General features: G+C 37.2%; 1 protein-coding gene across 2 annotated transcripts in view; it reads right to left on the minus strand.

The window, feature by feature from the left end:
- Window positions 1-25,391, minus strand: part of LOC142221622 (uncharacterized) — a 199,725-nt gene that overhangs the window by 1,524 nt on the left and 172,810 nt on the right. The gene's annotated exons all lie outside the window — the stretch shown is intronic.

Below are 25,391 nucleotides of genomic sequence, written 5' to 3' on the forward strand. Positions count from 1 at the left end.
TGCATCTTAACCCTTTCACTACCGATGTCCACTTAGAAGGACATTCGGAAAAGACACCAAATTCTATTTTCCCACTTAGTTTATTATTTTAAAGTAGAGGCTTTAATCTAAATAAGCTATAAATATTTTCCATATTGGTGAGAACTAAAATACATTTTTATCGACTTCTTTAACAATAAACGAAAAATATAAAAATTTGAGACAATTTTTCTACTGTATGTTTCTAGTAAATGGATATTTATACAGAAACTATAGCTGATAATTATTCGGGTTCTTTTTTGTGTTTTTTCTCACACTTTGAAAGATATTATAGGCCAAATAGCGCTTCTTTTCGTAGGGCCATTTGGTTACAATTCAAGAATCAAGTTTTCAGAACAAGCTCATATACCTCTTGAAGTAATTGAGGTAGGATCTCAAAATGAAAATTTTTGTTTTACATGCTGTTAGTACTAGTGTTCACGCATGCGGGGGTCCGAATGTCCCATGCCATATAAGAACGACAATTTCCAATAATGGCATCCCTGCATGAGTGAACGTATGGCCGCCTTTAACCCTTTTGATTGTCGCCGTTGTCCCACATGAAATCCTCCTTTGACACCCAAGGAGAGGGAGAGAAAGAAAAGAAGTAAATGACGGGAGTAAAGTGTCAACCATCAGCGATCGCGCATCAATTGTTCTATGCCAAGATTAAGTGTAAATAAAAGAAAACGCGAACAAAGGTTCGAATAGCAAAAGACACGGCGACAGTCAAAAATTTGATAGTGTTTTTGGATTATAAAATCGAGACATTGTGATCAGAATTAAAAGTTAATAAAACGAAACCATAATACATTTGAAAGCTAATATAAAGTGTTAAATTCAATAATATTGCCCCGTGAGGCCGGTCAAAGGTTTATTAACAACCAACTGAAAAGTGATTTGTGTGCTCCGGGAAAGGGAGTTAAAGAATAGAATCCCCTCTTCTGCCCCGAACAAGGCTAGTGACATTAGCGCTGCGTGATTAAACATAATACACTAGGGGAAAGTGCTAGTGAAAGGCCAGCTCCAAGTGTTGTTTGAGTAAGGCCGGAGAGTTGGGAATAGGCCCCAACATATGGTCCTTGTGATCCGTCTTTTCATGAAAACCAGCATTGAAATATTCGTCTGAGTGGAATATTCATCAAATAGAAACCACAAAAATTATACCCAGGCCCAAGCAATTTGGAGAAAAGGTATGTACATTATCATTTTTATTTGAGTGTGGAAAGATATATGTGCATACATTGGCCCTTTCTCTGTCCCATACTGTGCATTACATCTGTCACTGCCTCTTCTTGCGACAAGAAATACAATCAGAAAGAAAATAAAAAATTTAAATAAATTTTGGTAGAGAAAATAACAGTTATAAATTTGATCCAAAATTTATTTACTAACATTGTTGGTGTAGATCGTCAACCAACATTATTTTTCTGTTTCACATATGCATAAACATATATACGTGCAGCCAGTGGGTTTTGTTTTTGTACCCAACCGGGATTTTTCGTCTGTCGGCTGATGCAAAATTTGGCGGTTGGTTTTTTTTTGCATTGTTTTTTCTGTCCCTTTGCATTTCGTATAACAATTATCGCATCACATATTTACATGTGGGGGACAGTGGAATGTAAATAAATAATTTAAGAGAACGATCAATGAGAACAAGTTCTCGGGCTTTTAAGAGAACGGTGGTTGAATGTTTACCTTTTTTAAATGCTGCTTCACATTGAATTAAAATCAATTGAACTTGAGTTTTTTGCTATTAAAGAAGGAACAGAAAACACTCAAGAAAATTTAGCACACTTGTAAAAAGTACAAGACAGTGAGTTGCTATTATAATTGTCCCATGGACATACATACATCGAAAAAAGAATATATGTATATTTTTTCTATGCCTTTCGGCTGGTTGCAAAAAGAAAAATAAGAGATTTTCTTAATATCTTAAGAAGGGTGTTTTTTATGATTGCGCACACTTTTAAAGAGTATTAGTCGGCGAATCATTTTATCTGTCTCTCAGCAACATTCACTTTCTATTGATTTGCATTTGAAAACCCAAAGCAGACCCAAATATTGCAAACCGAGGTACAGTGGTACACGAAAAATTTTTGAATTTGTGGCCATGGTCATATGATACTATAGCATATTGCTCATATGTGGAAAAGATAAACAAAAATTCTTGAAAATAAAATTTTGCCTCAAGGAGGAATTTGAATTAAAATACAAATTGGTTGGAACAATCGAAATTTATTCATCTATATTAAATTGAGAAGGATTTAAAGTTTGTATTAATGCGGAGAAACATTGAAATATTGTAAGGAGAAATTGGACTATTACTGTTTTGACTGTTAAATGGTTCTTAAAATTCCAAAGTGAAAAAGGAAACTACTGGACTGCCTCAAATTAAATTAAAAATTTGAATAATTTCAACAATATTCTACCTCTCGTTAAAACTATTGAAAAAAAATCGAAGTTTAGAGCACATTTTAGCCCACAAAATGTCTCAAGTGGAAAATTTATAGTTGGGAAAAGTTTTGAATGCAATAAAACCTGGGAGAATTTATGCGCTTTTTGAAATTGAAATTTTTTCCTCTTCGAATTGTTGCCTTTCTTTGTTTGTGTCTCAATAATTTTCGAAAACATTACTCTGCCTCATCTTTTTCACACGATTTCTCTGCCTCTTTTTGGGATTACTGTTACGTTGCCTCTTGACTGAATTTGTGCTGTTGAGTTCAATTCAAACAATAGGTGGCATTGAGATATTAAAATAAATCATTTGCAAATAAATTTGTTCCTCTGCATATTGGTAGCTTCTCTCGCACTGATTTGATTTAAAAATTAGTAAAATTTGCGGAGAGAAGTCTTGCATCGAGTTACTCTCTAGTTTTCGGAGAGTGAATCAGAGTCGAACAACTTTTTATCTGTCCCTTCACACGCAGCTGTGCAATATTTGTCTTTCTCGAAGCGAAAGACTTGGTTATAGTATATCTGTCTCAAGTAAAGATGGGATTGTTAGAAGAATATCTTGTATTGTCCGATGAGTATATTGCTTATGAGCAGACTTTGAAGCAGTCAGAAAAAGTGCAACACAATGAATTGTCGATCGAGGCAGAACAACAGGAGGTACAGGGTATGTACGCAGAATGGAAGGATGTTTATAAAAAATGTATTGCTGATCCAGAATGCGAAAAGAAAGATAAGACCACAATAAGAAAAAAGAGGATAGAAGTTCATAGCGCATATATTAAATACATGGCTATAATTGGGAGCATTAAATCAAAAATAAAGGAAGATTTAGCTCCCCCAGTCCAGAAGTCGGGTAGTTCTATTGCTGTCCCACCATGCGATACAGAAATTTTTCAAGGTGATTATTTGAGCTGGCCCAGTTTTAGGGATTTGTTCACCGCCATATATGTCAACAATAAAAAGTTAAGTGCGGTAGAAAAATTATATCACCTTTTCCAAAAAACCACTGGCGAGGCAAGAGAGATAAATAGGCATATTCCTTTGACATCCGAAGGTTTTGAAATTGCGTGGGAAAACCTTCGTAATCAATATGAAAATAAACGTATCGTAATCAATAATCAGTTGCGAACAATATTTAATCTGCCTCAATGTGCGCAGGAGTGTTCCAGCGGTTTAAAGAAGCTACAGCGAGAAATTAACAACGCCATATCAGTTCTTAAATTGTATAAAATAGATATTGGTTCATGGGATCCGATATTTATATATCAATGTTCGTCAAAGTTGCCAAAGTTAACATTGTCTCTGTGGGAGCAATCGGTGGCTCAGAAAACGGAAATACCTAAATGGGAGGAACTTGATAAGTTCCTAACTGAAAGATTCCATGCGTTGGAAAGCGTATCGGACATTTATGGTCCACAAACGTCGAATTCTTCTCTGTCTCAGCGGCAGAAATACAGCAATTTTGACAAATCGAAAAATTTTAAAGTGCATCACACAAAGGTGAATGCCCAAAAATGTAATGTTTGTAAAGGAAATCATTTTTTGCGCTCTTGTCCCAAATTCATGAGTATGAATTACAAAAATAGAATTTCTATATGTGTGTGAAGATAAATTCGAATTTGAAATTTGCAGCAAAAACTTAGCCGAGACACAAACCAGTACCAAAAATATTTTTCAAATTCGAATTTGGGATTTCAAATTCGAATTTGGATTTTTAGTATTTGGCTTATTATTTAAAAACTAAGCCGCGTATAGAGAGTAGGCTCATTGGAAAGGGCTTGAGCTCAGCTTTCATAATCACAAAAGTCTTCATTAGAAAAGTATTTGTGAAAAGCGGAAATTTGAAAATGCTTTTTCAACAAAATTTTACAACGGAGCCCACTGTGCCAAAACTAAGCCGCGTGCGATATAGAGACTAGGCTCATTGGAAAGGGCTTGAGCTCAGCTTTCATAATCACAGAAGTCTTCATTAGAAAAGTATTTGTGAAAAGCGAAAATTTGAAAACAAAATTTTCATCAAATTTTTACAACGAGCCCACTGTGCCAAAACTAAGCCGCGTGCGATATAGAGACTAGGCTCATTGGAAAGGGCTTGAGCTCAGCTTTCACAATCACATAAGTCTTCATTAGAAAAGTATTTGTGAAAAGCGGAAATTTGAAAACAAAATTTTCAACAAATTTTTACAACGGGCCCACTGTGCCAAAACTAAGCCGCGTGCGGTATAGAGACTAGGCTCATTGGAAAGGGCTTGAGCTCAGCTTTCAGACCCACAATAGTCTTCACCATATAGATGTAATTAAATTTTAAAGTTTTATTTAAAGGATAAACAATTTCTCAATATTGTCAATATTCTTTTTTGTATACACACAAAAATGCTTTTTTTTCTAATTCAATCACGAAATTAATTGATACATTTAATTATTTAATTGAAATTTCTTAAATCACGAAAATGGCATTAAAAAAATTAATTGATGTTAAGAGCAAATTTGAATTGATTTTTTAAATGACTAAATTAAAAATTTAATTGATCAATTAATTTTTTCATTAAAAAGTTAATTGTATCAATTAGTTTTTTACTTAAAAATTTTAAGATTATTAATTAATTTAATGTTTCCATCTTGATTAAAAAGTTAGTTGCATCAATTAATTTATTAATTGGAAAATTTTTCAACTTCTATCAACTTTTTCAAAGGAAATGTGTTGAAGATATTTTTTCTGCGTAGGACTCACACTTTGGGAACAGCTGATATTTATCAATAAACTTTTATGTTCACTGCGTTTGCATGCGAAAAATAAAATTTTGATATATCGCAAAATTAATTGCTCCAATCAATTTTTAATTAAATTTTTTTCTATCATGAAAATGATAATATCAATCATCTATAACAACTAAAAATTAGTTGTTCCAATTCAATTATGCAATTGATTTTTGTTTTAACTAAATAAATAATGAAATCAATTAAATTGTGATTAAATAGGTTTTAAATTAAATTATTAATTAAAACTTTAATTTAAAATATATTGGTGGTATTTTTGCTGCGTAATGAAGATTTTGTTGATTCGCGGTTCCGAATCATTTTGTCCGCAAATGTAATTAATTCAATTAAATCCAATTGATTCCATTAAAAGTGTAATTGATTACGATAGCAAAACACTATTGTTTCACCGAAGCAATTTTATTTTTATTGAAATTGCTTACATAAAGAAGTAGATAGCATCAATCACAAATTACAAAAATACTTAATTAATTCGGAATTTACAATCAATTGTAGTGTTGATTCAATTAATTTTTAAATTATGCCAATAAACTGTTTATTGTATCTTTACTCATTTATAATTAATTAAACTACAAATAAATAATAGTGTCGATTAATTTTTTAATTGGTTCAATTAATTTCGTGATAAAAAAGTAAACAAAATTTTTTGTGCAAAAACCTAAAAATTAATAAAAAAACTCATAGTAGACCATACACAGAAAAAAATACTACCAACGTATTTCCAATTAAACTTTTAACTGATCAATCACGATAGTATTAATCGTAGAAGTAATTAGAAATAAAAAATATTCTTGGTTAAAAAAGCAATTGTTTTCTTCGGCACTTTCACTTAATTTTTAATTACTTCAATTAAAAATTTGATTGATTTTGGTAGAAAACTAAATTTTTTATTAGAGACAATCAATTGTATAATTTTCTATTATTTATTTATTTATAATTATTTTACCAGCAAAAGAAATATTTTTTTGCAATTGTTTAAGAGTTAATTTTTTATATTTATTATTATATAATAGGCTTAAATTATTTAATGAACTGCCAATTGAATTAAAAAATGAAAATAACATACATTTCTTAAAAAAGGGCTCATTTTGTATGTAAAAGAAAATGTTGAAACTGCTTCGTAATGCCAAAAATAATCTACTAAAATTTGAACATAAATTTACGACAAATTAAAAATTAAAAAAAAAACTCCCAAATAAATTTGACAAACACGCTTTTCCTCTGTTGCTTAAGCTACTCTTGTAGTTCATTCAAAACATGGTTTTAAGCTGTAAAAATTTTATTTCTATAGAAAATTTTGTCCAAATTATACTTATTTCTTATTGCTTTGATTTCAGTTGAATTATAGAAAATTTTGTCAACATTTATATATGTTAGAACGTTTTGTCAAAATTTCATTTCTATCGAAAAGTTTGTCAAAATTTTAATTCTATAGAAAATTTTGTCAATTTTTTTTTTCTATAGAGAATTTTGTCAAAATTTTATTTTTATAGAAAATTCTGTCGAAATTTTATTTCTATAGAAAATTTTGTCATAATTTTATTTCTATAGAAAATTTTGTCAAATTTTATTTCTATGGAAAATTTTGTCAAAATTTTATTTTCATAGAAAATTTTGTCAAAATTTTATTTCTATAGAAAAGTTTGTCAACATTTTATTTCTATAGAAAAGTTCGTCAAAATTTTATTTCTATAGAAAATTTTGTTAAAATTTTATTTCTGTAGAAAATTTTTTCAAAATTTTATTTTTATAGAAAATGTTTATTTCTATAGAAATAAAATTTGACAAATCTTTCTATAGAAATAAAATGTTGACAAAATTTTATTTCTATACTTTTTTCTATGGAAAATTTTGTCAACATTAGATTTTTTACAAAAGCCACCGTGGTGCAATGGTTAGCATGCCCGTCCTGAATACTGGGGATTACGGGTTCAATCCCACCTTCTACCAAACACTAAAAAGTTGACATTTCTGAGTATTGCAAAGCTTCTCTAAGTGGTTTCATCGAAATATGAAACTCCGTTCGGATTCGACTATGAAAATGAAGTTCCTTGTCATTCGGGAGCCACCGTGGTGCAATGGTTAGCATGCCTTGCATACACAAGGTCGTGGTCAATGAACCTAGTCTCTATATCGCACCCGGCTTAGTTTTGGCACAGTGGGCCCGTTGTAAAAATTTGTTGAAAACGCATTTTCAAATTTCCGCTTTTCACAAATACTTTTCTAATGAAGACTATTGTGGATCTGAAAGCTGAGCTCAAGCCCTTTCCAATGAGCCTAGTCTCTATACCGCACGCGGCTTAGTTTTGGCACAGTGGGCCCGTTGTAAAAATTTGTTGAAATTTTTGTTTTCAAATTTCCGCTTTTCACAAATACTTTTCTAATGAAGACTTATGTGATTGTGAGAGCTGAGCTCAAGCCCTTTCCAATGAGCCTAGTCTCTATATCGCACGCGGCTTAGTTTTGGCACAGTGGGCTCCGTTGTAAAATTTTGTTGAAAAAGCATTTTCAAATTTCCGCTTTTCACAAATACTTTTCTAATGAAGACTTATGTGATTGTGAAAGCTGAGCTCAAGCCCTTTCCAATGAGCCTAGTCTCTATATCGCACGCGGCTTAGTTTTGGCACAGTGGGCTCCGTTGTAAAATTTTGTTTAAAAAGCATTTTCAAATTTCCGCTTTTCACAAATACTTTTCTAATGAAGACTATTGTGGATCTGAAAGCTGAGCTCAAGCCCTTTCCAATGAGCCTAGTCTCTATATCGCACGTGGCTTAGTTTTGGCACAGTGGGCTCCGTTGTAAAATTTTGTTGAAAAAGCATTTTCAAATTTCCGCTTTTCACAAATACTTTTCTAATGAAGACTTTTGTGATTATGAAAGCTGAGCTCAAGCCCTTTCCAATGAGCCTAGTCTCTATATCACACGCGGCTTAGTTTTGGCACAGTGGGCCCGTTGTAAAAATTTGATGAAAATTTTGTTTTCAAATTTTCGCTTTTCACAAATACTTTTCTAATGAAGACTATTGTGATTATGAAAGCTGAGCTCAAGCCCTTTCCAATGAGCCTAGTCTCTATATCGCACGCGGCTTAGTTTTTAAATAATAAGCCAAATACTAAAAATCCAAATTCGAATTTGAAATACTAAAGTCGAATTTGAAAAATATTTTTGGTGCTGGTTTGTGTCTCGGCTAAGTTTTTGCTGCCAATTTCAAATTCGAATTTATCTTCACACACATAATTTCTATAATAAAGAGAGACAAATACTGTTTGAATTGTCTCACTCCGGGACATATGGTGGCTGAGTGCCACAGTCAGAAAACTTGTTCTGAATGTAGGCTGAAACATCATACGTTACTACACAGACCGAATCTCCCTCAAAACGGAAATAATAACCAAAGTGATAACAGTACAAGTGCACAATCGTCACAAAATGGGAATATACAGTCCACAGTAGAACAACCATCAACGTCGACGTCCGGAAACGTGAGGGCGTACCACACATCGGTTTCAAGAAAAACTATGCTGGCTACGGCATGGGTTACGGTTATAAAAGATGGTCTGTCTCATAAAGCGCGAGCGCTTATTGATCCATGTGCGGATGACTCATTTGTCTCTGAGAGACTGAGAAAATTGTTGAATTTGTCAACACGAACGATATCAGCTGATATATCAGGGTTAGGTGGTGAACATCTTACGAAATGTACTAAATTGGCAATTCTTACAATCGGTTCTGTATTCGACAAGAACTTTTCTTTAGATATAGATGCACTAGTTGTCCCTGATGTTACGGGAAATATTCCCACCCACTCATTTGAAAACTTTTCTGCCTCTCAATTGCCAAAGTTAAAATTTGCTGACCCACATTTTTTCATAAGCGGTCCTGTGGATATCCTTTTAGGAGGAAATTTATATCCACTAATTTTACTCAATGGAGTACAGCACGGCATTCTTGGTTCGCTGGTCGCCCAGAAGACAGTCTTTGGGTGGATCGTGACTGGCCCAACGTCCAATAGAACTTCGATTAATGTGTCTCGAGTTGCTCATTGCACGAGGGTGTCGATAGATAAGCAGCTGTCTCGGTTTTGGGAAATTGAGGAAATTCCGAGGGAAGATCCATTGTCTGAAGAAGATAAGATATGTGAAAGTATTTACCGATCGACTGTGAAAAGAGATTCCACTGGAAGATATACCGTGGATTTGCCGTTTAAAACTGACCCAAAAGTGGGATCGCTTAGTAGCTCGAATAGATATGTAGCTCTAAGTCAATTTTTACGAAACGAACAATCACTGGCTCGAAAGCCTGAACTTAAAGCGATGTACGACGACGTCATCAACGAATATTTGTCTCTGGGACATATGGAAGTTGTAGAAGCTCCAAAGGGAGAATCAGAACCTTGTTTTTATCTGCCTCATCACGGCGTATATAAGCCCGAGAGTGTTTCCACTAATTTGAGAGTGGTATTTAACGCCTCGTGTCCCTCGGCGAGGGGTCAAAGTCTGAATGACTTGTTATATGTTGGTCCAGTCTTGCAGAAAGACATTGTGACTCTAATTTTGAATTGGCGATTATATAAATTCGTCTTTAATGCGGATATCACAAAGATGTATCGGCAAATCTTTGTGAATCCCATACATGCCCCGTACCAACGGATTTTGTATCGATCGGACCCAGATATGGAAATAAGAGATTACCAATTAAGGACGGTAACATTTGGCGTCAATTGTGCGCCGTACTTGGCCCTACGTACATTGCTCCAATTAGCAGAAGATGAGGAAAAAAGGTTTCCTCTAGGGTCAAAAATATTAAGAAATAACATGTATGTTGACGACGCGCTTGCAGGCGCACATTCTGTCTCTGAGGGCATACATGCAAGAAAAGAATTAGAAGGGATTCTTTTGTCGGGTGGATTTCAACTACGAAAGTGGACTTCAAATGTGAAAGAAGTTTTAGAAGGCTTGCCCCGAGATAGGCTATTAAATGAAGATTTTTTGAATTTTGATGACAAAAGCTCGGCGAAAACCTTAGGAATCAGGTGGAACGCCAAAAATGATTCATTCTATTTTGTCTCTGAGAAGTTGAGAGACAAAGAAAATTTTACGAAAAGAGAAGTATTATCGGTTATTGCGCGACTTTTTGACCCGTTGGGTTGGCTGTCCCCGGTGATTATTACAGCAAAGATATTTATGCAACAGCTATGGCTGGATGAGATTGAATGGGATGAATTCCTCAAACCGCTGTCTCTGATTTGATGGAAGTCTTTTATACAAAAATATGTTGATATCGACAATATTAGTATCCCACGATGGATTCGATATTGCCCCGATTCCGAAATTGAGTTTCATGGATTCTGCGATTCATCGGAGCTTGCATATGCAGCTGTATTGTATTCGAGGGTAAAATTTGGTGGTGAGATACATACAAATTTACTTGTTTCAAAGTCAAGAGTTGCGCCTATCAAGAAACTGTCCCTACCTAGGCTGGAGTTGTGTGGAGCTCTGCTTCTTGCAGAGTTAATAAGTGTATTTCTTCCTCAATTGGATGTCTCAAATCGTCCGTTATATTTATGGTCGGACTCAACTATAGTCCTTGCATGGCTTAAAAAACCACCGCATACGTGGACTACCTTTGTGGCAAATAGGGTTGCTAAAATTCAAGAGAAGGTTGGTGATTGTTGGCGTCACGTTTCGACCTTTGATAACCACGCTGATCTAGCAACCCGGGGGTGAAACCTTCAGAGTTGAAGGAGAATGCTCTTTGGTGGTCGGGACCACCATGGTTAAAAGATGAGGAAAGATATTGGCCATCGAGTATAAATGTTCCTGAAACAAATATTGAGGCAAAACCAGTTCAAGTTCATATCACTAGATCAGCGGAATTTGAAGATATACTTGAACGATTTTCCTGTCTCTCGAGGGCAATTCATGTTATTGCTTATATATTTAGATTTTTTCATGCTACGCATCCTGCCTCCAAAGGAAACAAGAAGTTTAACAACTTTCGTTTAACATCACTCGAATTGACATCAGCTAGGAATCGTCTACTTTCACTGTCTCAAAAAATTCATTTTCCTCAGGAATATTCTGCTCTGTCTCAACGGAAGCAAATTGATTCTAAAAGCTCGCTCTTAACATTGACCCCGTTCATAGATAAATATCAGCTCATTCGTGCGAATGGCAGACTAGGATCAACTTTGTCGCTGTCGTATAGTGAACGACATCCAGTTATACTGTCTCATAGGAGTTGTTTTGCTAAACTCTATGTTCGGTTTATTCACAAGTTGACCCTACATGGGGGTCCTTAGCTCATGCTCGCTACTATACGCCTGGAATGTTGGATTTTGAGAGCAAAGAATGTAATAAGAACTTGCGTTCGGGATTGTAAAGATTGCGTGATAGCACGTAAAGCCAAGCAAGGGCAAATAATGGCTGCCCTTCCCCCCGAGAGGACAACGTACAACAGGCCTTTTACAAACACAGGTGTGGACTATGCGGGTCCATTCGACCTTAAGAATTTCTCTGGGCGAGGTTGTCGAATCACCAAATGTTATATCTGCCTCTTTGTCTGCTTCGCTACTAGGGCAATTCACCTCGAAGTAGTCAGCGATTTATCTACCCCGGCATTCATGGCAGCATTAACTAGATTTGTGTCCCGACGAGGCTGTCCCCATAAAATATTTTCCGACAATGGTCGTCATTTTGTGGGAGCCGCTAGAGAAATTAGAGCTAATTTTGCGAAGTCGCTGGCAGAACTTAAAACAGAAGCTGTTCTACGTTATGGCCACCAAAAGTTGGAGTGGCATTTCATACCTGCCTCGGCTCCTCACATGGGAGGTTTGTGGGAGGCAGGCGTGAAGAGTTGTAAAACGCATTTAAAGAAAATGTCTGGTCAGATTCGTCACACCTATGAAGAATTTAGTACCATATTAGCCTCAATTGAATCCTGTCTCAATTCGCGGCCGCTTACTCCTATGACTGAAAGTGTGGATGATTTTTCGGTATTGACCCCAGCTCACTTTCTAGTAGGCTCATCTTTACTGTCCCCAGCTGAACCGGAAGAAATTTCAAGCAAAATATCTCTTCAAAATCGTTGGAGTAGGCTCAAAATTGTACAACAAGATTTCTGTCGCAGGTGGAAGTCAGATTATCTTAAAGAGCTTCACAAAAGAAATAAATGGCAGAGGCCCTTAGAAAATTTGAAAATAGGTGACATGGTTGTATTGCGCCAAGAACCGGGAGCCCCTAATGAGTGGCGTCTCGGTAGAGTCACTAAAGTGTATTCGGGCTCAGATGGTCAGGTTAGAGTTGTCGACGTGAAGACATCGTCTGGATCAATAACTCGTCCGGTGCATAAACTTGTTTTGTTGCCTCGATCAGAATAAATTTCCGCCATTGTCTGCCTCTTTTCCACACTGTCCCATGTGAACCTTTCTCCGGGCCAACACTAACGAAAATGATTTCTGTCTCTCTACAGTTATGGCTCAATATCAAGAGGAATACCGCTGCCTCATGTGCAACACAAGACACTCGCTGAAGCTGTGTAGACGCTTCTTATCACTGTCCCCATCGGAGAAAACACGCTATGTCCACCAGAACCGTGTGTGTGAGAATTGCTCTAAAATATCAATGGGTAGATGCTCTAAAATATCAATGGGTAGATATGACAGCACTGGTGTTAATGCGGCGCTCGAAAAAGGAAGAGGAGTCTAAAGTGGTTCGCATTTTGATGGACCCTAATGCCCCAAAGAGTTATTTTGTGCCAAATAATCCATATTTGACGTTCGACTTCAGGAAGAACCAAAACTTCCAAATGAATTCATCCTGACGGATCGCCACAACGAAGTCAGAACGTTGACAGCTATGTTAGAGCCGAGGTTTGTCCCATCGCCTTACACTCCTCTTCGCCCAGTTCGACCTGCGTCAGTATGGGATATGTACGGTCTTGAGGATGTAGCTGACTGCTCATTCTACTTGCCCAGCAATTGTGCTGTAATTTTGGGGCAGGATGTTGCCCAGCGTGTGTTTCTTGGCCTGCCTGAGAAAGAGAAGGATACACTATATATCCAGAATACTATTTTTGGATGGTCTTTTTTTGGAAGTATGGAGGTGGATCAAGAGGCTTGGGAGTCTACGACGAAGCATGATTCTCTTTATGTCCCTTAAGGACATGATAACGATTTACATTTATAGGTTTTTATGTCCCTTATTGTCTTGTTATACCAAATGAATTTGAAGTTTTGCTTTGCCCCTGGATGGGCTTGAGATATTATTTGAAATGGAACTTATGAATGCCCCCTGGAGGGGCTTTAATTATTTCGATTTATTGCTATAATGCCCAGAGTGGGTTTGGATTATATTGTTAACAAAAGATCTTATATTGTAATCATATTGATGAATTTATACTTTAGTTTAAGTATTTATTAGATATTTTGCACGGACAGTGCAAGGGGGGCGGTATGTTCACGCATGCGGGGGTCCGAATGTCCCATGCCATATAAGAACGACAATTTCCAATAATGACATCCCTGCATGAGTGAACGTATGGCCGCCTTTAACCCTTTTGATTGTCGCCGTTGTCCCACATGAAATCCTCCTTTGACACCCAAGGAGAGGGAGAGAAAGAAAAGAAGTAAATGACGGGAGTAAAGTGTCAACCATCAGCGAGCGCGCATCAATTGTTCTATGCCAAGATTAAGTGTAAATAAAAGAAAACGCGAACAAAGGTTCGAATAGCAAAAGACACGGCGACAGTCAAAAATTTGATAGTGTTTTTGGATTATAAAATCGAGACATTGTGATCAGAATTAAAAGTTAATAAAACGAAACCATAATACATTTGAAAGCTAATATAAAGTGTTAAATTCAATAATATTGCCCCGTGAGGCCGGTCAAAGGTTTATTAACAACCAACTGAAAAGTGATTTGTGTGCTCCGGGAAAGGGAGTTAAAGAATAGAATCCCCTCTTCTGCCCCGAACAAGGCTAGTGACATTAGCGCTGCGTGATTAAACATAATACACTAGGGGAAAGTGCTAGTGAAAGGCCAGCTCCAAGTGTTGTTTGAGTAAGGCCGGAGAGTTGGGAATAGGCCCCAACAACTAGTAAAAACAGAAGAAAAAATAAGGTTTATTAGGTTTATTTCGGTAGTGAAAGGGTTAATGTGTCGAACCAAACGCGTAAACGACAAGTAGTGATCTAGCGCCGTCAATGATTTGATCTTCTCAGCAGCCAATTTGCCACCTTCCTATGTGTATTGTCTTTGCTGGTGACGCACACATCGCTGAGAATGTGTACGAAAGCTAATGCGCTTTACAGACTATCAGTTATTCCTCTAGAGCACTGTCGCTCTAGAGCGGGATTATTTTCGTGAACGTGTTTTTTCCGAAATTCCTTACTCACGCACACTCACGAAGATATTATTTTCGTGACACACGCTCACGCACGACATTTGGTTGGTTAATCACGCTCACGCACACTCACGCCGTTGCCGTCAGCGTGACTCACGACTCACGCGAGTCACGAAAATTTCGTGTCACGTGCACACCTCGACAGTGCTCGTGTAGAACATATCCCATATATTGTGCACATTATAAGTTAAGTCCGAAGGCATAATCGATACTGCTGCATGTTTATGGGATCGATAACACATTAATTATTTAGTCATCGCCAACAAGTCGTATCGATACGACACACTGTAAGATTCTTTACAAACACCGACATTCCGTCCGGAATAACTGATAGTCTGTAAGGAGCATAAACGAAGTATGCGAAGATACCGTTAGAACAAAATGAGAATGAGCACGTATATGATAGCAAGCTCGGAAACGGTTGAACCGATTTACTTGAAAATTGCAGAGAACGTGTAGAGTGATCTAGTGGTGCAAATAGGGTACCTCATTTTTTGATATCTGGTCGGGGAAGGGGACGTCCCTTTTTTAAACAATAGGGCAACATCTAAACTAATACGATTTTAGCAAGCTCACTCATGAGAGAATACAGAAGAGCATTTATAAATGTTTGTGAAAAATAATATATTTTTCAATTGTTTGGTTTTTAAATGTGTTTGTTGTTCGAGATCCGAACTATATTTGTTTATTTGTATATTCCGGGAAAGCTTGGAAACGGTTGAACCGATTTACTTGGAATTTGCAGAGAACGTGTAGAGTGATCTAGTGGTGCAAATAGGGTACCTACTTTTCTGATATCTGGTCGGGGAAGGGGACATCCCTTTTTTAAACAATAGGGCAACATCTAAACTAATACGATTTACTTGAAGTTTACAGGGAATAAACCAAATTTTTGTTGCTTATTAAGAATCGCAAACTCACATTTTTGGTTATTACACCAATAAATTTCTTACAGATCATAAATAGACGTTCAACAAACCATATACAAATATTTTCGTTCAAATTCCAAAATATTTGTTGAGGATTAAAAGTTACGTCCAACAACAAATATTTTATAATGTTTCGTGCTCAACAAATTACTTACAAATTATGTTGTTGGGAATACAAATTATTTGTTGCCTTCTGATGGTAAGGATTGCCAACAACTTATTTGTAATAAAGGTCATTAATATTACAAATTAATTTGTTGAATTGCCTCTCCTATACACACTATAAAATAACTGTGTCAGCAAATACTTGCAAGAAACCTCAACAATCTCTCATTCATATGGACATGGATCAAATCAAAGAAAATAATGAGCTCTGATCTTCCCCAAAGCCAACCATCAACATCTAACCAAACTCAAGCTTTTACCAATACATAATTCGAAAGAAATGACTTATCTCCCAACTGCCATTGTCTTCATTCGACAGAAATGCTGCTAGAGCATTTCTAGATCAGGGATCAGACCGTACTCTTTTTTTTAAATTACAGCAGCAACTACGCCTGCCAACGGAAAATTAACAATTTCAGATTAGTGGTCATTAATATTACAAATTAATTTGTTGAATTGCCTCTCCTATACACACAATAAAAAAAACTGTGTCAGCAAATACTTGTGTAATACTTGCAAGAAACCTCAACAATCTCTCATTCATATGGACATCAAAGAAAATGTGCGAGCTCTGATCTTCCCCAAAGCCAACCATGAACTTCTAACCAAGCTCAAGCTTTTACCAATACATAATTCGAAAGAAATGACCTATTTCACAACTGCCATTGTCTTCATTCGACAGAAATGATGCTAGAGCATTTCTAGATCAGGGATCAGACCGTACTCTTTTTTTTTATTACAGTAGCAACTACACCTGTCAACGGAAAATGAACATTTCAGATTAGTGGCAGGGGCGAACAAGTTTGGTTTTTTAAATGTGTTTGTTGTTCGAGATCCGAACTATATTTGTTTATTTGTATATTCCGGGAAATCTCGGAAACGGTTGAACCGATTTACTTGAAATTTGCAGAGAACGTGTAGAGTGATCTAGTGGTGCAAGTAGGGTACCTAATTTTCTGATATCTGGTCGGGGAAGGGGACGTCCCGTTTTTAAACAATAGGGCAACATCTAAACTAATACGATGTTAGCAAGCTCACTCATGAGAGAATACAGAAGAGCATTTATAAATGTTTGTGAAAAATAATATAATATATAGACCAGGGATCAGACCGTACTCTTTTTTTAATTACAGTAGCAACTACACCTGCCAACGGAAAATGAAAATTTCAGATTAGTGGCATGGGCGAACAAGTTCTTTGCAATTCCGGTAAAACATACACATTCACTTTATTTTCAAAGCAAGGGGATTGTGAAACATTCGCCAAAGCTCTTATTTTGCCGAAAATCGCAAAATTACTACCACACTTTACTGCTCCTTCCTCAATGAACATCCTCTCAAAATTCCCAGACATGGATCTCAATGACCCAAATTTGCAAACTCCAGGACAAATTGATATTTTAATAGGAAGTAACTTTAATGCCTAAAATACTAAAGTTCGTCCTCTTGCCGATACTCTTATGGTACAGGATACAATATTTGGGTGGTGGTAAGTGGCCCACTACAAGTCCAACAATGTTCCACTTTTCATATTGAAACTAATGAAAAAATAGATGATTCCATCAACTTAATTCTGAAACGTTTCTGGGAACAAGAGGAAGTTATGGAAAATCCACTTAATTGTATTGTTAAAAAAATTCCAAGGAACCACTGAACGTAACAGTGAGGGACGATATATGGTCAGATTACCTTGCAGGTCGGAATATCCAAATGAGCTAAAATTAGGTGCATCTCGAGCAGAAACCCTTATTCAGTACCATGGAATAACAAATTCTTTGGACAAAGATCCAGCCTCCAAAAAAGTTCCAATGGTCTCTCTCTAAATGATGTTTTATTGGATGGCCCTATTCTCCAAAAGAGTCCTCACCATAATGATTTTAAACTGTCATAACTATAATTTCGTTTTTAATGGCGACATTGGAAAAATGTACCGCCATATTTTGGTTCTCCCCCACGATAGAAAATTTCAGAAGATTATTTTCAAAATACACCCACACGGTTACCCTAAAGATTTCACACTTTGTACGGTGACATTCGATTCAGCCGTTGATTCTTTGAAGCAAGTGATAAAAGCTCTTGACTCAGCAGTATTTCCAAAAAAATATATCAGATTCCAAAAAAAAAAAAAATATGTTAGCTTAAGACTCTCAAGTTTTCCCACCACAGTTATACAAAAACCTCAGGTATAGCGTGGAACGCTCTTAGAGATTGCTTCTCTTATACCGTCCAACCAATTCCCTCAGAGCGTGTTTATGCCAAATAAACACCAATCTTTTCCCCATTTTTCGTTAACGCACTAACATTGAATTTCCTATTGGGATTTCTAAAATCTTAAAAGATACAGCTAAAAATAAATCGATAACAATACAAAATGACAACTAAACTTAACGATACTGTCAAGCAATGTCGAAGAACAACTTCCGTAAAAAATCCTAAAATCATACTCTTTGCTTGAAATCAACATCCATACTGGTAAGAAGTCCAATGAAAAGAAATAAATCAAATTTTGTACAACCCATCTAAAATCAAACCTTTTGTTTTTTCTTTCGTTCCACTGTACTAATATTGGATCGTTTCCTACCATCTGGAGTACAAAGTCAACTATTACTCCAAATATATTTGACTTTATTTCGGCTCACGAGATTCCACTTCTAACAGGTTGATCTTACTCCCGCACACAAACAAAACAGGTTAGTTGACGTTTTATGTTTTTCTATATTTCATTGTACAAGTAGAACTCTGTGTGATAACGACATACGCAGAATAATGGAGTTATAGTTGAATTAAAAAGGAGAAATAGAACAGAATTATATTCTTGAATTTCGGAAATATTGCTGATTGCGAAGCTAATTTAAATTTCTGCCAGTTGCTCTAAAGAATTTTTTAGAATACGACATGAAAGCCAGGTGAAAATTGCTACAGATTTAATGAGTTGGAGGAAATAATTGCCGGGGGAAGAAACCGAATTAGGACGATTCGAGCCAGTTGTCATCAAGGGCTGCCATTATACGTATTATACGTAAAACTTTCCATATTTTTCGTTGCTTGGTGAGTCGCAAAATTTTCTGAAAGAAAAATAAAAATTCCCTATACCCTCCTGTCCATGTGCTTTTAGTCCTCTTTTAGATGACACATTATGTATGCCCATAACAGAGGCCTGCTTTAATGGTTAACATGGCTCTGTTATGAAGTCATGCTTATGTTATTTTTTTCCCCTTTACAGCTCCATATCTCCATAATACTCATAGTTATATCATTTCCATGCTCTCCATTTGCACTCTCCTTTATTCATTTTCCCCTTACCACCAAACAAGAAACCCATAAGCGCCTTTACCCCTCCTATTGCACTTGCAACAAAACAGAATCACATTTTTTTTAAGCCGCGGTATTCAACTTTTCCCCTTCACATATCACCTTCCCTATCTATCCTATCTACACACCAAATCCCCACTACAGTGCAACCTCATCCACTAATATAAATACTGATATTCTCCAAATCGTATTTTTTTGTATTAAGTTCTTTAATTATTATTATTTTTTGGAAACTCTTTACTCTTATTCTGTAGCATTTATTTTATATTTAGTATTTTTCTTCTGTGAGTACTTATTACGAATTTCAAGTGTGGTGGAAATAATAAACCACCATGCAGCGAAATTCAAACTCATCCACTGGGTTGCTAACTTCAGGGCCCAGTGGACGGGTAACGACTGAAGTTATAAATTTGGGCAGCGACCAAGAGTCAGGCCCAATTAGTCGACCTGTAGACGGGTCGACTGGCGGTGACACTTTGGCAAGTCGAACCTTTTCTAAGGTGACTCTCGAAAGAGATTCAAGGAACGAAGAAATGCTTTGTTTATCCTAAAGAAATTAGGATCAGTCGACCCAAGCACGTTGTCGGCTAAGCAAAGCGATTCCTTAAAATGGGCTCAAGGAATTCTTGAAGCTGGAAAAAGGGAACGATCACCGGATGAGCTTCCATCCTCTAAACGGGATCAAAGATCGTTTGCCTCAGTTGCAAAAGACAGCATTGTGATGGCTATTATTAATAAAGGAGCATTGGACGGTATGATTCCAAGGCAAAAATGGGGGGAAATTGAGAACGCGATGTCTGGTGTCTACTCAGAGGTGCGAAAAAAGTTTCCCGGACCAAGTCCTCGACGGCAAGATGCTGGATGGTATCAAGGACGATATAAGTTAATAGCTTTTGCAGACCAGAGGTCTATGGATTGCTTTAAAGCTGCATTGATGCTAATTGGTGAAGTTTGGGAAGGAGCCGCTTTGGAGTTAGTCGATAAAAAAGACATACCGGCTAAACCTAGAGCACATGCATGGATACCGGCAAACCCCCCTGATCCTGAGTCAATACTAGAGAGACTAAAAGAATGTAACCCAGATCTTCCAACCGCCGATTGGAAGGTTGGTCGTTTGGATGAGGTGGATGGACCAAGACGACATGCGGTGTTTATATTAAACATAGAGTCGCTGCCACATCTAGCCCAGACCCAAGGACGCGTAAGTTATGGCTTTCATGATATCCATATGAAGGTATACAAAGGCGATCAGCCAAAGGATTCAGAAACGGACAAGCCTCCGGTAGAGTCAGCAGTGAAAAAATCTCCTAGCGATGCCGAAGGAGACATAAAACCTGCAGACTATCATATGCGGGAAGTTTCTACAGGCTCAAGCCTCACCAAAGCTGTACCGCGGATTGTTGCGAGAGTCACCGAGATCTGTGAAGAGGAAGCCCTTTATGACTCAATTGAAGCAGCTGATGTGACGGTGGTTGAAAATTTGGATGGTTCTACGGTTCCTCCAGATAAATCTTCACCATTGTAAGGCCGCTTGTGCTGCCTTAAAAGTTCTCCTAATGAAAGGAGACATAGATATAGTTCTTATTCAAGAACCATACATATATAAGAACAAGATCTGTGAATTAAGCACTCCGGGTTTCAAACTTTTGCATAATACCGGTAACGATATAAATCGAGCATGTATAATTGCTAAAAACGAACTAAACTTGTTTCTGCTTCCTTCATTGAGCAATGCAGACACTGTATCTGTTGGGTATCTTCGGTCTACATGGGACATGATAGGGAGATGCCACCCTGTGCCGTTAAGACCTTAGTTGAGGAGTCACTAAAAACAAAGACAAAACTCATTATGGGATGCGATGCAAATTCACATCATAGTATTTGGGGAAGTAGTGATACTAATGCAAGGAGAGAGTCGCTAATAGAGTTTATTTTGCGTACTAACCTGGTAGTTTGCAATAAGGGAGATGCACCAACCTTCGTCACCAGGAACAGACAAGAGGTTTTGGACGTCACGTTGACCTATCCGGAACTGAATGATAAGATATCTGAGTGGCAAGTTTTGAGGGAACATAGCTTCTCAGATCATCGCTACATCAGTTTCAGATTGGCTGTTCGTACTTCAAAGACCATATTTCCGCCAAATGTTAGGAAAGCTGAATGGAATAGGTATAGGGAATCGTTCAATTTGATGATACCGGAAATGCAGGAGACAAATATGAGCACTGTGCAAGATATCGACCACGTAGTGGAGCGGATTACTAAGGCCTTCAACATTTCACTGAAAGCTGCTTGCCCTAGAGGAAAGCCAAGGGGAAAAATCGGCCGCCATAGTGGACTACGGAGTTAAGTAATATGAGGAAATCCTGCAGGAAGCTCTTTAACAAAGCAAAGTCCACAAGAGCTCCGGAGGATTGGGACACTTACAAGATGAATCTGAGAGAATATAAACGAGAACTGAGAAGGTCTCAACAAAACTCTTGGGATGATTACTGTAGCAGTATTGAGAATGCGTCAGAGTCTTCCAGACTACGGAAGGTACTAGCATCCACCAACTCCGCTCCAAGTTTCATTAAAACATCGGAGGGAAATTGGACAACGTCCAGTGAGGAGACGTTGGAGGTACTTTTGGACACACACTTCCCTGGAAATCAGACGATTGATCCATGTTCTGGCGGTGTAACAGAGGCTCAGCGGTCATTTCCTATCGAGGAAATTGTGTCGGAATCTAGAATAAAATGGGTTTTAAATAGCTTTGGACCATTCAAATCCCCCGGACCTGATGGAATTACTCCGGCGGAGTTACAGGCAGTGGATAGAAGAATTATACCCTAGTTGACGGTGATATATAAACGATGTGTAAACTTAGCATATATTCCAGAAAGGTGGAGGGGAACAAAAGTCGTCTTCATACCTAAAGCAGGAAAAACCTCTCACTCGAGTGCGAAGGATTTCCGACCAATCAGCTTATCCTCATTCCTCGAGAGGATGATACACATGTATCTTAGAACTAGCGTGGATTCAAGTTTGCTCTCGAAACGACAGCATGCATACTCGAAGGGCAGGTCTACTGAGACCGCATTGCATGAACTAGTCAGCTTTATTGAAAGCTCACTATCTGTCAAAGAATACACAATCGTGGCGTTTCTAGACATCGAAGGGGCGTTCAATAATATCCATCCGAGCTCGATATTAAATGGACTAACAACTCTGAATGTTGATCCAGGTATACTTAAGCTGTTAGACGAACTTCTAATAAAGAGACGTATTTCAGCCACACTAGGGCAAGCAAACATACAAAGGTATGTGAACAGAGGCACTCCCCAAGGAGGAGTTCTATCACCTCTTCTTTGGAATGTTGCTATAAAAAACCTTCTGGTTTCCCTAGAAAAAGAAAGGATAAAAGTGGTGGCATGCGCAGATGATGTGGCGCTAGCAGTCAGGGGAAAATTCCCATCCACAATCAGAGATATTATACAGAGAGCTCTCCGGATGACTGAGAAATGGGCGCAAGATAATGGTCTTGGTGTAAATCCAGCAAAGACAGAACTAGTCATGTACTGCAAAGATCGCAAAACTCCCACGGTTAGGCCCATTTCCTTAGGGGGTACTGAAATTCCCTTTGGTGAGTGTGCAAAATACCTTGGCGTTATTTTGGACAGGAAGCTTTTTAGGCTTAATATTGAAGAGAGGGCGAGAAAAGCCACGGTAGCTTTGTACTCGTGCAAAAAGGCAATAGGAAAAAAGTAGGGACTAAAACCAAAAATTGTGCATTGGCTATACACGGCAGTAGTTAGACCTATAATGCTATATGGTGTTGTAGTCTGGTGGCCGGCACTTCAGAAACCGACTTGTTTAGATAAAGTTCAGCGTATGGCGAGCTTATGTATCTCAGGCGCATTTAGCAAGACAGGAACAGACTCCCTTAATGTCATGCTACATCTATTGCCTTTAGACATTTTGGCCAAACAGTCAGCTGCAACAACGGCTGTGCGGTTGCGAGAGCTATCGCTGAGGTCGGAAAAAATGTACGGTCATAGTTCGGTCCTCATAGTAATGCCAGATGTGCCTAACATAGTGGATTACACCCTGGCAAAACCACTTTTCGACAAAAAGTTTGAAACTCTAATTCCCAACAGTGAGGTGTGGTGTACACAGACCCCGGGGAATAAAATATATATAGATTTCTATATTGATGGCTCCAAATTGAATGGACAAGTGGGGTTCGGAGTATATTCTAAAGATCTGGAAATTCGAATAGCGAAAAGATTACCTAATCACTGTAGTGCTTTTCAGGCTGAAATATTGGCAATAAGAGAGGTGGTGAATTGGCTGAGAAGTAATGTTCCAAAAAATGTGGGCATTAATATATACTCAGACAGTCAACCTGCAATAAAATCCTTGGACTCTGTGTTCCTTAACTCGAAAACGGCCATAGACTGCCGCAAATCTCTCAATGAGATGGCTGAACAGCACAATATTCACTTAATATGCGAAGCGGATGATTTGGCAAGGCTAGGGACTACCTTACATATTCCAGGGGAACTAGAATCTGTTGGTATGCCTCTGGCCACCTGCAAGCTCTTACGGCGTGAGAAGGCTGTTATGATGGCCAATATTCGATGGGAGAATTGCAAGGGTTGTAACGACACCAAGCAAATATGGCCCCATTTAAACTTAAACCGCACACTAGATATGCTAGTGTTCTCAAGGCGTCAGATAGCACTCCTGATATCTGCTATAAAGGGTCGCTGCCTGATGGGCGAATTTGCAAAAACTATAGGTGCGAAGTATAATGACTATTGTATAAGCTGCCATGATGTGGAGGAAAAGGAATCAATTAAACACCTCTTGTGTGAGTGTCCTGCTTTTTGTGTAAGGCGTAAGCGAATTTTAGGGGCATATAGCTTTAGATTACTGGCTGACCTGGAAAACGTTAATTTAAGCAGTTTGTTAATGTTTTTGGAACAATCTGGTTGGTTCCACAAAAGTAAATAATAGAGAAGGTTCAGTGCACAGAAAAAAATATCACCAAAATATTTCCAATTAAAAAGTTAATTGAAGTTGAAAATTTTTTCAATTAATAAATTAATTGATACAATTAACTTTTTAATCATGATAGAAACATTAAGTTAATTAAGTCAATGATTGAAATTTTTAAAATGTTTAATTAAAAAATTAATTGATACAATTAACTTTTTAATCAAATTCGGAAGACTAATTCAGTTAAAAAAGTGCTGATTTTTTTTTTTACTTTTTTAATTAAAAATGTATTTCAAACAATCATTTGTTAATCCAAATAAAAACTCTAAGCCAATCTAACTAAGTAATTAAAAATAGTTACCTTTTTTAATTAATAAATTAATTGCGTTTTGAAATCAACATCAATTAAATTTTTAATTGAATCAATTAAAAAGTTAATTGAATTTTGCTGAAAAAATCAATTAATTTTTTAATCAAGAATTTTTTCTATGCCCAATTAAAACTGTGATTGATCGATATGTATTCAACGGTGATATAACCAAAATGTATCGCCAAATCTTAGTAAATCCAAATCAAAGGTCCTTTCAGCGTATCCTTTTTAGGAACAATCCGCAAAGTCCTTTGGAGGATTTTGAATTGAAAACAGTCACTTTTGGAGTAAATTGTGCGCCTTATTTGGCAATTCGCACTATACTCCAATTGGCTGACGATGTCCAATCTAAATTTCCTAAGGCTAGTGAAATTCTTAGAAACTGCATGTATGTTGACGATGCTTTGGCAGGTTCTCATTCTATCTCTGAAGCAATTGAGTCCAGAAATTAGCTTATCTCCGCCTTGAACTCCGCTGGTTTCGAAATGAGAAAGTGGACATCTAATTCCAAGTTAATTTTATGCGATATCCGATATGCGATTTGTTAAATGCAGAATTCTTAGATTTCGACCATTCTAGTACTGCTCAGGCCTTATGTATACGTTGGAATGCCTTATCTGATTCATTCTTCTTTGCGATCCAAAATTTTTCAACCTCGTCCACGTATACTAAAAGGGAAGTACTATCACAGATTGCCAAATTGTTTGATCCAGCGGGGTGGTTGGCACCTTGCATAATTGTTGCTAAAATTATAATGTAGCAAATATGGATTGATGGTACAGGGTGGGACGAAAGGATAACGGAGGAGTCCTTAAGAAAAATGGACATCTTTCCAAGCCAATTATCCTTTTGTTAACTCTATACAAATTCCAAGATGGTTTAACTATTGTCCTGATAGTGAGGTGGGATACCATGGTTTCTGTGATGCCTCGGAAAAGGCTACGCTGCTGCTTTGTATATCCGCATAAAAACTAAAAAG

Source organism: Haematobia irritans, chromosome 1, assembly GCF_050003625.1.
Source record: "Haematobia irritans isolate KBUSLIRL chromosome 1, ASM5000362v1, whole genome shotgun sequence".
NCBI lineage: Eukaryota > Metazoa > Arthropoda > Insecta > Diptera > Muscidae > Haematobia > Haematobia irritans.